This window comes from Pseudonaja textilis, chromosome 3 (genome assembly GCF_049901715.1).
Source record: "Pseudonaja textilis isolate UNSWEBS1 chromosome 3, rPseTex1.2, whole genome shotgun sequence".
NCBI lineage: Eukaryota > Metazoa > Chordata > Lepidosauria > Squamata > Elapidae > Pseudonaja > Pseudonaja textilis.
The window spans coordinates 195144741-195158479 of record NC_141992.1 but is presented as its reverse complement, the minus strand read 5'-3'; the positions used below and the strand labels follow the sequence as shown (position 1 = coordinate 195158479).

General features: G+C 42.8%; 1 long non-coding RNA gene across 1 annotated transcript; it reads left to right on the top strand.

Moving 5' to 3' along the window:
• The first annotated feature begins 2557 nt into the window (after positions 1-2557).
• On the top strand, positions 2558-11010 carry LOC148126481 (uncharacterized). The gene is made up of 3 exons (XR_015742640.1): positions 2558-2583; positions 4261-4462; positions 10897-11010. It is a non-coding gene; the product is annotated as an uncharacterized LOC148126481 (long non-coding RNA).
• The last annotated feature ends 2729 nt before the right edge of the window (positions 11011-13739 follow it).

The window sequence follows — 13739 nt, the reverse complement described above, 5'->3', positions numbered from 1 at the left end:
AAAATAAATTCAGCATCCTTGTCAATGCAAGAAGTTAAATCACAAGGATGATTTTATTTCATTTCTTATTTTATCTTCTTATTTCATTTTGAATTTAGCTGCCCAATTCCAGTGGATTCTTTCTAGAGTCTCAACATCTTTTTTTATGTCGTGGCAACCAAAACTGGATGCACTATTCCAAGTGTGGTCTTACTAAGGGTTTATAAAGTGGTACTAGAAGTTCATGTAATCTTGATTCTGTCCATCCGTTAATGTAAGATAGGACCGCCTTGGCTTTTTTGGCTGTTGCTGCACACTGCTGGCTCATATTTAAGTGTTTGTTCACTAGGACTCCAAAATCTTACAGTTAAGTACTGTTAAGCCAATGCCGTTTGTACAATTGTAAATCATGTTGCTTGTACAATACCATTGTACAAACAATATGATTTACAATTTACGTCATTTACAAACGTGATGGGATTTCACCTGCCTGTCATAAGACACCCTCTTTCATGTGTTAACCTTTCAGACTCTATGAAACAGTAATTATACGCAGATTTCTCTGGGATCTTCACTTAAGAATATACACAGAAGATTTCTCTGTGAGGGGAGAAAACGTACGTGAAGATGGCTTGAAGGCGAGTTACTCAGAACTCAATCCTCCGTAATGCTACTTGTTTTTCTTTTTACGTATTCACTTGTTAGATTTTTTGAGGGGTAATCCCATCTTTATTACTTTGTATGTAAATCAAGGCAAAACATACATAAGTCTCCTTCCTTCTCCTATTTCCCCATAACAACAACCTTATTGGGCTGAGAGAAAATGACAAGCACAAACTCACCCAGCTAGCTTTCCATGCCGAAGGTGGCACTAGAACTCACTGTCTCCTGGTGATTGGCCAAAAGTCACCCACCTGGCTTTCATGCCTAAGGCAGAACTACAACTCACCATCACTTGGTGAACTGGCCCAAAGTCACCCAGCTACCTTTCATGGTTAAGGTGGCACTAAAACTCACTGTCTCCTGGTGAATGGCCCAAAATTCTCCTGCCAAGGCTAGAACTCACTGTCCGCTGGTTTGTAGGCCGATATCTACACCAAACAAGATTTTGAATTGGTTGATAATTTTAACATGTTTTTATACTTACAGAGGGCTGCTTCATATATAATTTATATCCAGTTATGCCAAGGTCTTCCTGCACCTGTTGCGTTCCCTTCTTTTAAGCGTTATATATGTGTTTGAAGATAATCTGGTTTCTTTGCTTACATGTTTTCAATCTCCTGCCAGAGAAGGAAATTGCAATCGAAACCCCTTGCAACCTGTCCATATCTTTCTGGAAAGGAATCCAGATGAAATATTTTGCAGATGAGTAATGGAGGAACAGGAAAGATTGCCGGATTGGAGCTGTGTACAAACTATCTTGGGCAAGACGAAGGAGCTTCACCCGAGCCTGTTACAAAAGAATGCAAGGTATTAACCAGATCTGAATGTTTTCATAAACAATACAACACGCTTCCGAAACTAGAACTTAGATTTCCAGCATCCATACTGGCTGAGTGTTGGGACAACATCATTGGAGGGCATCAGGCCTTATAGTTATGTGGTAGTTATAATAATTGCACATCTCTACAAAAGGTGAACATCATACCAAAAGTATTTTAGGATGAAGGTTAAGCCAACTCTTATTCAAGACCTGCATATTTGTAGAATAGAAGAATAGAATTCTTTATTGGCCAAGTGTGATTAGACATGCAAGGAATTTGTCTTGGTGCATATGCTCTCAGTGTACATAAAAGAAGAGATCCATTTTCAAGAGTCGAGAATCATAAGGTACAACACTTAATGAAAGTCATAGGGTACAATAAGCAATCAAATCATACTAGGAAACAGTCCATATAAATCATAAGGACACAAGCGACAACGTTACAGTCATACAATCACAAGTGGGAGGCGATGGGTGATAAAGAGTGATGAGAAGATTAATAGTGCAGTTTTTGTAACTAGTTGAACGGTGTTGAGGGAATTATTTGTTAGCAGAATGATGGTGTTCAGGAAAAAATTATCCTTGTGTCTAGTTGTTCTGGTGTGCAGTGCTCTATAGCAGAGGTCGCCAACCTTTTGGACCTCAGGGACCACCAAACTCATAATTTTAGATCCCAGGGATCACTAACTGGTTCTGTGGGTGTGGCCTAATTTGTTGGTTGGTGGTCATGTGACTGGCTGGGCATGGCTTGTATGTAAATATTGTAAATATTTATATAAATATTGAATTTTTTATAAAAAAAGAACAACTTTTATCCAAAATCAGGCAAAGCAGGCAGGCAGATTGAGTTGCTCACAGAATCATTCATTGATCTATCTATCTGCCATCGGCTAGCTCAGTCTCTCAAATTTGCTTGCCGTGAGACTGCATTGAATTTGCTTGCAAGCAAACCTTCAGTCCGAAGAGGGGTTCGGCTGTACTTAAAAGCAGAGCCAAAGATCTAAAGACTAGCTAGAAAGCAAGAAACCCAACCATTTCCTGCTTCCTAGCTAATCTAAATCTCCCGACACAGCAGAACACCTGATGGTCGGAAGAAGGAAAAATAGCAACTTAGCAGGCAAGTTTGTGGGGTAAGGAGTGAGTGGGCGGGGAGGGTTCCCGCGGGCCATGTGGACGGCGCAGCCTTGTGTTTCTGTGCAGCCTGGATTAATTGTTTTGGGGGGGTGCTCTGGGGGTGACATTTCTCTGCGGCCCACCAAAATTTTCTCACCGCCCACCAGTGGGCCATGGCCCACCAGTTGACGACCTGCTGCATCATTTTGAGAGAAGGAGTTGAAACAATTTATGTCCAGGATGTGGGGGGTCTGTAGATATTTTCACAGCCCTCTTTTTGACTCGTGCAGTATACAGGTCCTCGATGGAAGGCAGGTTGGTAGCAATTGTTTTTTCTGCAGTCCTAACTATCCTCTGGAGTCTGTGTCTGTCCTGTTGGGTTGCAGAACCAAACCAGACAGTTATAGAGGTGCAGATGACAGACTCAATAATGTAATGTAATAATGCATCTAAAAATGGGCTGGTTTTTGCAAAGGGGAAATCTGCAACTTAGGGGTGAACGCTATAAAAAAATGCTTTACAGGAAATCCTCGGCTTAGGCCCACAATGGAGCCCAAAACGTAGGTGGTGAAGTGAATCATTTGTGAAGTGAGTTTTGCCCCATTTTACGACCTTTCTTGCCACGGTTGTTAAGTGAATCACTGCAGTTGTTAAGCTAGTAACCCGGTCATTAGGTGAATCTAGCTCCCCCATTGACTTTGCTTGTCGGGAAAGAGATCACATGACCTTGGGACACAGCAACGGTCCTAAGCGTGAACTGGTTGCTTAGTGTCTGAATTTGGATCACATGATCATGGAGATTGTATCTGCAAAGGTCGTAACTGTGAAAGACGGTCATAAGTCACTTTTTTCAGTGCCTTTGTAACTTTGAACGATCACTAAATGAACTGAGGACTTACCTGTCCTATGTGGTTCCATAAAAAGAAGGCAGGAAGGATTCTCTTCTACAAAGCATTTGAACAGTTTTCCAGTAAAGATTTTATTTATTCCATTTCTTATTGGGATCAGTTGCTCCCGCCAGGTTTTTAAAATCCCATTAATCAATCAACAACACTAATTGTGACTTATACAGGTGAGGCACTTGGTTTTTGTTTAAATTTGAGATAATCGAGGTGGGAATTCCACACCAATCAGAGTTGGTTCTGATTGGTGCAGCGTATAAATCAAGGGTCTTCACACTTGGCAAGTTTAAGACTTGTGGACTTCAACTCCCAGAATTCCTGAGCTAACATGACTGGAGGAGGCATTCTGGGAACTGAAGTCCACAAGTCTTAAAGCTGTCAAGTTTGAAGACCCCTGGTATAAATCCAGTAAATAAACAAATTTTAAAAATGAAAGTTTTATTTATTTATTTATTTATGTTTGATTTGATCTAATCTGATTTGTTTTGACTCAGCCGGATTTCATTTTGGCACCGCCTTTCTTCAGAGCTACTCTAAGCAATTATCCAATCAGAAGAGAGCTGGAAGGGACTTTGGAGGTCTTCTAGTCCAGCCCCTTGCTCAAACAGGAGATCCACCTAGTTCATTTCAGACAAGTGACTGAGCTTATCCCTTTCATCGTTTGGAGTAGTAACTTTCCACTTTGAGCGACCAACAGCGGAAACTAAAACTCTCACATGCCAATTAAGAGCATCCGATAAGAACATCCTTCGCTTTTTGTCTCACACCGATTTCTACAGAGAGAAACTGCGGCTGAATTTTGCGGTGGCCCAACTCGTTAACGAAACCATGCTGTCATCAAGGGCTCGATTCACAACACAACCTGGGCTTTTGGCACACACAGTCATAACAAGGTCTCGTTTTTTTCCTGCTCAAGCGGAACACGGCTGCTTAGAGTCAAAAACCGGATGAACCTAGTCTGAAGAAAAGGCAGAAAGTAGCAGAGGTAATTAATTATTTTCCAGCAAGCAAAGTTCAGGTTTCATGTTTCAGGGGTCAGATCCACCTCGGGAGGGTTGAGAAAGCCTACTGGGTTGTGAATCAACATTCAAGATCGTCAGGGACTTGGAACCAGCATTGTTCACACACACACACACACACACACACACAAACACACACAACACAGAGTCCTTCCAAGATTAGGGGCTTACAACGTTTGAAGGGCGCTCCGTCCTGATACATTGGTAAAAAAGATCACATCGCTGGATATGCAAAAGGCCCCTTTCTCACTTTGTTTCTGGTCCATTCCAGGTAGTCTTTGACTTGTTACAACGATTCATTTAGTGACCATTCAAATTACACGATGACTCCCCCGGGGATGCTGCAGCCATCATAAATACATATGCCGGTGGCCCGGCCCCTGAATTTTGATCACATGATCATGAGGATGCCGCAACTATCGTAAATGCCAGAACGAGCCATAAGTCAGTTTTTTTTTCAGTGTGGTTGAAACTTTGAATACTTGCTAAATAATGGTTGTAAAGTTGAGGACTGCCTCTGGCATTAGACAGATTTGGCAATAAAACACCCTCTATAATCTGGTTGGTAGACTTTCCTTATTCCTCCTTAGCATTCCTCTGTTGACCCCAGAAAGTCAGGAGAGAGAAAAGACGATGTCAGAGTTCATTGTGCTAAGACCAGCCTGAGGATCTTCCCTTCCTTCCTTTTCTCTTTTTCTTCCTTCTTTCCCTCTTTTTCTCCTTCTCTGTCTTTCTTTTTCTTTCTTCTTCCTTTCTTTTTCTTCTTTCTTTCTTTGTCTCTTTTTTGATTCCTTCTTTCTTTCTTTTTCTTTCTTTCTTTTTCTCTTTCTTTCTTTGTCCCTCCCTTTCTTCTCCTCCCCATCCCCCCTCATCCTTCTTCTTCCCTTCTCCCTCTCCGTTCTCCTCCTCCACCTTTCCCTCCCCTCCTCCTCCTCCTGCTCCTCTTCCTCCTCCTCACCTCCTCCACCTTCTTCCCCTCTCCCTCTCTGTTCTCCTCCTCCTCCTGCTCCTCCTCCTCTTCCTCCTCCTCACCTCCTCCACCTTCTTCCCCTCTCCCTCTCTGCTCCTCCTCCATTCTTCTCCTCCACTTTTCCCCTTGCTCCTCCTCCTCTTCCTCCTCCTCTCTCCTCCTCCTCCTCCTCCACCTTCTTCCCCTCCTCTTCCTCTCCTCCCTCCCCTTCTCCTCTCCTCTCTTTCTCCTTCTCCTCTCCCTCTCGTCCTCCTCCTCCTCCTCCTCCTCCTCCTCCGGACACTGACTGTGTTCACAAATGGCACTCACCCACAAGGGCATTTGTTTGGATATATATTATCCATCTCCTGGCACTCAGACAATAAACTGTGATTTGTTCAGTAGCCCATATTTAATAAGCTATGGGTCAGCATGGACAAATCTGTGTCCTGATAATATAACTTTATGTGATACACCAATTCTGCTCTATTCTCTAAGCTATAATTAAACCATGACTTCACCTAGTGCACAAACAGGGTAAAAGCAGCCTTTCCATTTATGGATAGTGTGTCTGCCCTGCGTGGGCTTAGTTGTCCAGTTATTCAACTTTTCCTCTTGGGCAATATCCATTTATAAATTTCCTTGTTGACGTGGCAGATTTTTTTGGTCTTTTGGTTTCCCTTTCAAAGAATCTGAAGCCTGAAATTTCTCCAGCTCTTTCTCTTGCCCAGTCATGCAAGATCAGATATCTCCAGCCTAAAATTTGAAGGAATTTTACTTTAATTTCTCAGGTCCCTGGTTCTCTCTGAGCTTGGCTGCTTTCTTGCAGACGTTTCATGACCCAACTAGGTAATATCATCAGTCATAGAAGGGTTTGCAGAGAGGAGGAGAAGGATTGTGAGGTCTCTGGTGTTCTCTGAGTTTGGTGGTTTTTCTTGCAGATGTTTCATTGCCCAGTTAGGTAATATGTAAGGGAGTTTTCGTCTCTTTTGCAGTACAAGAGAATTTGGCACTTCATGAGGCAGCCTGTTCCATAGGCTGATCATCCATACGGTCAGGAAAATTGTACCGCTTCCCTCGTAATTTTAATGGTGACTCAGTGATTAAGATGTTGGGCTCGTCGGCTGGAGACCTGAGCCCCAGGCGACGGGATGAGCTTCCAACTCCTGCCGACTTAGCAATTCGAAAACATGCAAATGTGAGTAGATAAATAGGTACCACTTCACCGGGAAGGAACAGCGCTCTGTGACTTCAAGCTGGCCATAAGACCACAGAAATATATTTGGCCAGCACTGGCTCAATAGTCTTGAAACAGAGATGAATACCGCCCCCTAGAGTCAGAACTGACTAATGGAGTAAAATCTGCACAGGATTCCAGTGGTTAAAGTGCAGTATTGCAGGCAAACTCTGTCCACAGTCTGGAGCTTGATACTGACCAGCTCAAGGTGGACTCGGCCTCCCATGCTCCCAGAGTTGTTAAAATGTTTATTGGTGTCAGAAGCATCACAATTAAAACAAGGTATGCCAAATGACATAAAATTTAAAATACAAAATACAAGATATATACAAATTAAATGTCTTGCCCAGAAACTAAAATATATACAAATTAAAGATATCTTGACCAGAGACTAACAACTGAATTGCATTCTGTCTCACTGCCCTCATGTGTACACTGATCAAGACACAAAAGGCAGTTATGCATATGTGTGGTTGTCTATATGTCACCACAATTGCACAGAGCAGAAGCCACCATATCAATTTGTACAGATCTTGTATCCATGCACAGTCTGCATGTGATCCTCGATTTACAACAGTTCATTTAGTGATGGATCGACGGGAAAGGCTGCCTCGAAAAAAATCAAGATAAGAGAAGACGTAGCCCACAGCTACACAGCAGGAGGAGATTCAGGAAGGAACTAATTTCTCAAATTGTAAACGAGAATGGCAGGAGATTCGCACTATCAGGCTTGCAATATTTGGTTTATAAATTATAATTAATAAACAAAGCATAAGTCATTATTCATGAGAGCCTGTTGGGTCTAGGAGTTAAGGCTCCAGACTAGAAAGCAGGAGACCCTGAGTTCAAGTTCCACTTTAGGCATGGAAGACGCATGGGGAATTTGGGCCAAATCACCAGGAGACGGTGAGTTCTAGTTCCACCTTAAGCATGAGAGCTGGCTGGGTGACTTTGGGCCATTTCCTCTCTCTCAGCCCAACCAACCTCACAGGGTTGTTGTTGTGGGGGCATTAGGAGTTCACCATCCTGAGATATTTGTAAGAACAGTGTGCAAATGAGTAAAATAAAATAAACATAAAATCATTAGCTCATCTGGTTGTATTTCCTGTCTGGTGTACCTGGCGCTTCCCGCCCTTAACCACAACTTTCTCAAGAGTGTCAAGTACAAACGGCAGTTATTGAAACAGAGTTTGTAAGGCGATCTTGCAAAAGAAAAATAAGTGAGGCGGAGAATGTGTCTATTTGACATCTGCATTTGTTTCCTTATATGTGACATCCCGTGGTGTCGCAGTGGTTAGCGTGCAGTGCTACTTCTGCTGACTGCCGGCTGCCCACAATTTGTCAGATCGAATCTCCCCAGGCTCAAGCCTTCCATCTTTCCGAGGCAGGTAAAATGAGGAACCAGATTGTTGGGTGCAAGATGCTGACTCTGTAAAACGCTTAGAGAGGGCTGGAAAGCACCACGAAGCGGTATATAAGTCTAAGCGCTATTGCTATAACAAGCGATCATGTGAGTAAACAAGCGGTATATAAGTCTAAGTGCTTGCTATAACAAGCGAACATGTGAGTAAACAAGTGAGAAGGTCAGCAAAATTGTGCCTTTTATTCCTGGTGAGCGGTATATAAGTGCTATTGCTATAACAAGCGATCATGTGAGTAAACAAGCGGTATATAAGTCTAAGTGCTTGCTATAACAAGCGATCATGGGAATAAACAAGTGAGAAGGTCAGCAAAATTGTGCCTTTTATTCCTGGTGATGTGAAATGCTACATCCGTGAGGTAGATTTTTCTAGGGATTAGGATTGGATTGTGGAGAAAGAGTTCATTTTAAATTGGCTGGGCACATGTCACCCGAAGTGACCAGATTAGAGAAAATGAGTTCAGATAGATTGTATAGATAAATCCTCAACTTACAACAGTCTATTTAGTCACTGTTCAAAATTACAACGGCGCTGAAAAAAGTCTTATGAGCCAGGGAGGGGCTGCTGGGGGCTCACGGGGTCTCGGGTGATCCCCTAGCTAAGACTCTGCTGGGCTCGACAAGCCCCCAATAACCTCAGAAAGACAAGCAGCCACACTAGAATAATAAACGGACACCTTTTTGGCTTTTTCCCTTTCTGGGCGTTCATCCAAGAGCATTTCACACCTGGTAAAAGTGTTTCAAACTAGATAAAGGCCTTGCCGAAGGACAGCCATTGTGAAAATCAGATAACATAGCTACTATAAATTCCCTGCCCTGCCTTCCAAGGGGATTAATTCCCAAATAATAAGAATCGCATAACCCACCAGAAACTCCACTAAGACTCCTTTTGCAGTCACTGCTACTAAGTCCTGGTTTCACCCAGTCTTTTATTTAAGGATTCAATGCACGAAACAATAAACAACTTTTTGGTATGTTATCTTTTTTTTTAGATAATTAGGGCAAAGAAGCGACATTGAGTTAGCCACACCCACCCAGTCACATGACTACCTAGACCCGCCCACCCAGCCACATGACCAGCCAGCCAATCATTAGGGCAGAGAGACCCCCCTTGCTAAAAAATTCGAAGTCCACCCCTGCTTATGACCGTTTTTTGCAGTTACGACGTTTCCAGCATCCCCGTGATCATGTGATCATGTTGGCAACTGGCTCCTACTTATGACCTCTGCCGTGTCCCGGGGAGCCCGTTTTCTGATCTTGACTCAAGCAAGGTCAATGGGGAAACTGGATTCACTTAACAACCGGTTACTCACTTATCAACTGCAGTGATTCACTGAATGACTGTGGCAAGAAAGGTCGTAACTTGGGGCAAAGTTTACTTAACAACGGTCTCTCTTAGCAACAGAAATTTTGAACTCAATTGTCATATGTTGAAGACTACCTGCATTGGCATGTTGCAACAGTTTACTCAGTGACTATTCCAAGTTACAACGTCACTGTAAAAAGTGATTTAAGGCTGACTTTTCAAACCGCTGTTGCAGTATCTACCATGGTCACATGATCCAAATGTGGATGCTTGGCAACTGACTCATATTTACGACAGTCGGAATGTCCTGGGATCATGTGATCAAGTTTTGTGACCTTCTGATGAACGGGAAAGCCGGTTTCACTTAACAGCTGTGTTACTAACTCAACAACTGCAATGATTCACTTAACAATGGTGGTAAGAACAGTCGTAAAATGGAGCAAAATTCTCTGCCTTTGGCCATCTGCCTTGGGAACTCATGATCTTAAACTGGGGTTCAACTCCCAGAATTCCTCAGCCATCATAGTGGCCGGGGTGGGGGAGGCGTTTGAAATCAATGCATCTTAAAGTTGGGTATTGCAATCTACACATCTTAAAGTGGCCAAGCTTGAAATTACTGCTTTGAACACATCTGGAAGGGCACCCATCTGTTCTTACTCATCTTTCTCTAGAGGAGCACTAGAGGGAGCCAATGTTCTGCAGATGGACGCTGGATAGACAAACATACAACACAGAATAATAGGGTTGGAAGGGACCTTAGAGGTCTTCTAGTCCAACCCCTTGCTCACTCAGGAGACTAGAATGTCCTCCATTATTCAGATGGGAAATTTGAAAGCCAGTTATGGGTTCTGGGAGACCTCAGTGAGATTCCATCTGTACCAGGAAGAATGGCTGCAGGAGCTGCGTATGTCCGGTTTAATGAAACAGAGTAGGGGTGACATGATAGCAGAGTTCCACTCTTTGAGGGGCTGCCCCAAAGAAGAGGGGGTCAAGCTATTCTCCAAAGCACCTGAAGGCAGAACAAGAAGCAACGGATGGAAACTCATCAAGACGAAATCCAATCTATAACCAAGGAGGAATTTCCTGAGAACAATTAATCGGTGGAATGGCTTGCCACCAGAAATGGTGGGTGCTCCATCACTGGAGGTTTTCAAAAATAATTGGACAACCATTTGTCTGGAATGGTATAGGGTCTCCCTATACCCCCTTGCTTGAGCAGGGGGTTGGACTAGAAGACCTCCAAAGTCCCTTCCAAGTCTTATTCTTTATTCAGAGTAGGGTGTTATCTGAAGCCAGCCAGAAGGGACTTTGGACCAGCCATTCTCTTTCAGCTCAGCCTACCTCACAGGGTTGTTGCAGTGGGGGGTGGAAGTAGTGGTGGAGGGGGGGGCTGAATGCCACCTTGAGATGGGAGCACAGTGGTCAAAAAAATTCAAGATGGCAGCTGCCACCATGCAATCAAAGCCCTGACTTTTTTTCTCAATGCAGGGTAGAAATTTAACATCCTTCATCAGATATTGTATGGAGGAGTGTTTCTTGACCTTGGCTTCTTGAAGATACATGGACTTCGCTAGCCGGGGAATTCTGGGAGTTGGTCCACGCACATCACAGGTATGGACAGTCACAAATTCCGCTCCCAACATCCCAACAAGCAGAATTTGTTTGTGGGAATCGCTTCCTTTGGGAAATCTCTGTATCCAAATAGAAAACGCTTCTGGTGTGCAGCTCTCCATATTTGACTCCAGAAAAGCTCTACGCATTTCTTCCCACTGTCAAATTTGGCCAAACCTGTTGGACCCTCTACAGTTAGTCCTCAATTTATGACCCCAATTGAGCCCCAAATTCCTGTTGCTAATCAAGACATTTGTTAAGTGAATTTTCCCCCCACACACACATTTTATTAACTTTCTTGCCACAGTTGTTAAGTGAATCCAGGGCAGTTGTTAAGTTAGTAACACGTTTATTAAATGAATCTGGCTTCCCCTTTGATTTTGCTTGTCATACGGTTGTAAAAGGGGACCACATGATCCCTGGGACAGTCATAAATATGAGCCAGTGGCCAAGCATCTGAATTTGGATCATGTGACCATTAGGATGCTACAATGGTATAAAAATAAATCACTTCCCCCCTGCAGCTGTTGTAATTTTGAATGGTCCACTAAACAAACGGACAGAAGTCAAGGATTACCTGTAGCCAGCAGCATCTGAATGGCCTCAGTTGTTTCTCCACCAGATCCAAAGTCCTGGATGGAAAAAGAGCTGGAGAAAACAAGGGATGCTTGCAGAAGATCCTTGCAAGGCAGGGAGAAGGTTTCTTGCTGAGAATTAGGAATGGTACATATGTTGGGTGAATTATTAATAAATAAGTTGGGATCACCACCATCTGCGATGGCTAATTGGAGCCTCCAGCAAAATAGCAGCCATGAATGTGGAAAGATAATTTTTAAAAAGATTGGGGGAAACCACCAATAATAGCAGTAGCATTTAAACTCATATACCGCTTTACAGTGCTTTACAGTGGTGGGATTCAGGTTTTTTTACTACCGGTTCTGTAGGCATGGCTTGGTGGGCATGGCAGGGGAAGGATACTGCAAAATCTCCAGTCAGAAGTGGTATTTGCTGATTCTCCGAACTACTCAAAATTTCCACTGCTGGTTCTCCAGAACTGGTCAGAACCTGCTGAATGCCACCTCTGGCGCTCCGTCACTTTTAAGAAGAGACTGGACAGTCTCTTGTCTGAGATGGCATAGGTTCTCCTGCTTGAGCAGGGGGCTTGACTAGAAGACCTTCAAAGTCCCTTCCAGCTTCTATTCTATTCTATTCTATTCTATTCTATTCTATTCTATTCTATTCTATTCTATTCTATTCTATTCTATTCTATTCTTATAATTCTAGTCTATATTTATGATTCTATTCTATTCTATTTTATTCCATTCCATTCCATTCTCCCTTCCCTTCATCCTATTCTATTCTAGTCTGTTCTGTTCTGTCCTGTTCTATTCTGTTCTGTTCTGTCCTGTTCTATTCCATTCCATTCTCCCTTCCCTTCATTCTATTCTATTCTATTCTATTCTATTCTATTCTATTCTATTCTATTCTATTCTATTCTATAATTCTATTCTATTCTATTCTATTCTATTCTATTCTTATAATTCTATTTTATTCTATTCTATTCTATTCTATTCTATTCTATTCTATTCCATTCCATTCCATTCCATTCCATTCCATTTCCTTTCTCTTTCTCTTTCTATTCTAATTCCACTCCATTCCATTTCATGGAGTGACATCCTTCATAAGCTAGCTTTCTCCACAAGACACTTCCCAGAGATCAGGGATTACAACTCCTCATCTGGCTGGGAATAATGAGTAAGACGATGCGAGACCTTCCGAAGACACCAGGAGAGGGCCTGCCAACCAGAAGATGAACCAAGGCTGAGCGTATTCGGGGAGTAACAGCACAGCCCCATCCAGATGGGATTCCCTGGAGAGGTTGGGCCATCTGGCCGGGCTGCTGAAATCCCATAAATACAGGACCTCTTCCTGTGGATTTCCTTCCTGCCTTGCTTCTATGACAGCATTCATCCGCTTTCAATGGGAAGGATGGCGATCCTTTTTATTTGAGGCTAGTCCGTGTGAAAATATGACGTTTGCATCTCTTAAGTTGTCCTCCTGGATTCCTCATAGGGCAGGTTCTGCTCAACATAATAAATGTGCCTGCCAGGAGAAGGGTTTCTATGTGGTTCTTCTTTTTTTTATTGCATTTGAGTTGGACATCTCTCTTTTTCAGCCAACAGTATCGAGGTCCCTTGTTCTGTGATCTCTTCGTTCCAGAAGCCCCGGAGACCTTCTTTAGCTCTTCCACAAGTCCTGAGTCCCTTCTTTAGATTTTTTTTCCTTAGCAATCTTAATGAGAAGTTGAATTCTTTTTCATCCTCCCTTCTTCCCTCATCTCATCAAGTTTTTAAAACTAAAGAAAATTTATATTTTCTAAATCCAGGATAATTTAAATATTAAGTATAGTCTAATAGCAATAGCACTTATATACCACTTCGTAGTGCTTTCCAGCCCTCTCTAAAAACGGTTTACAGAGTCAGCCTCTTGACCCCAACCATCTGGGTCCTCATTTTACCCACCTTGGAAGGACGGGAGGCCGAGTCAACCTCGAGCCTGTCAGGATTGAACTGCTGGCAGTCGGCAGATTTAGCCTGCAATACTGCATTCTAACCATTGTGCCACCATGGCTCTTATCATATTTATTTCCTTGGTTCAGTTTCTGTGTTGTTTCTCTGTGTCATATAATATATGTAGGTATATGCATAATTTTGTATTTA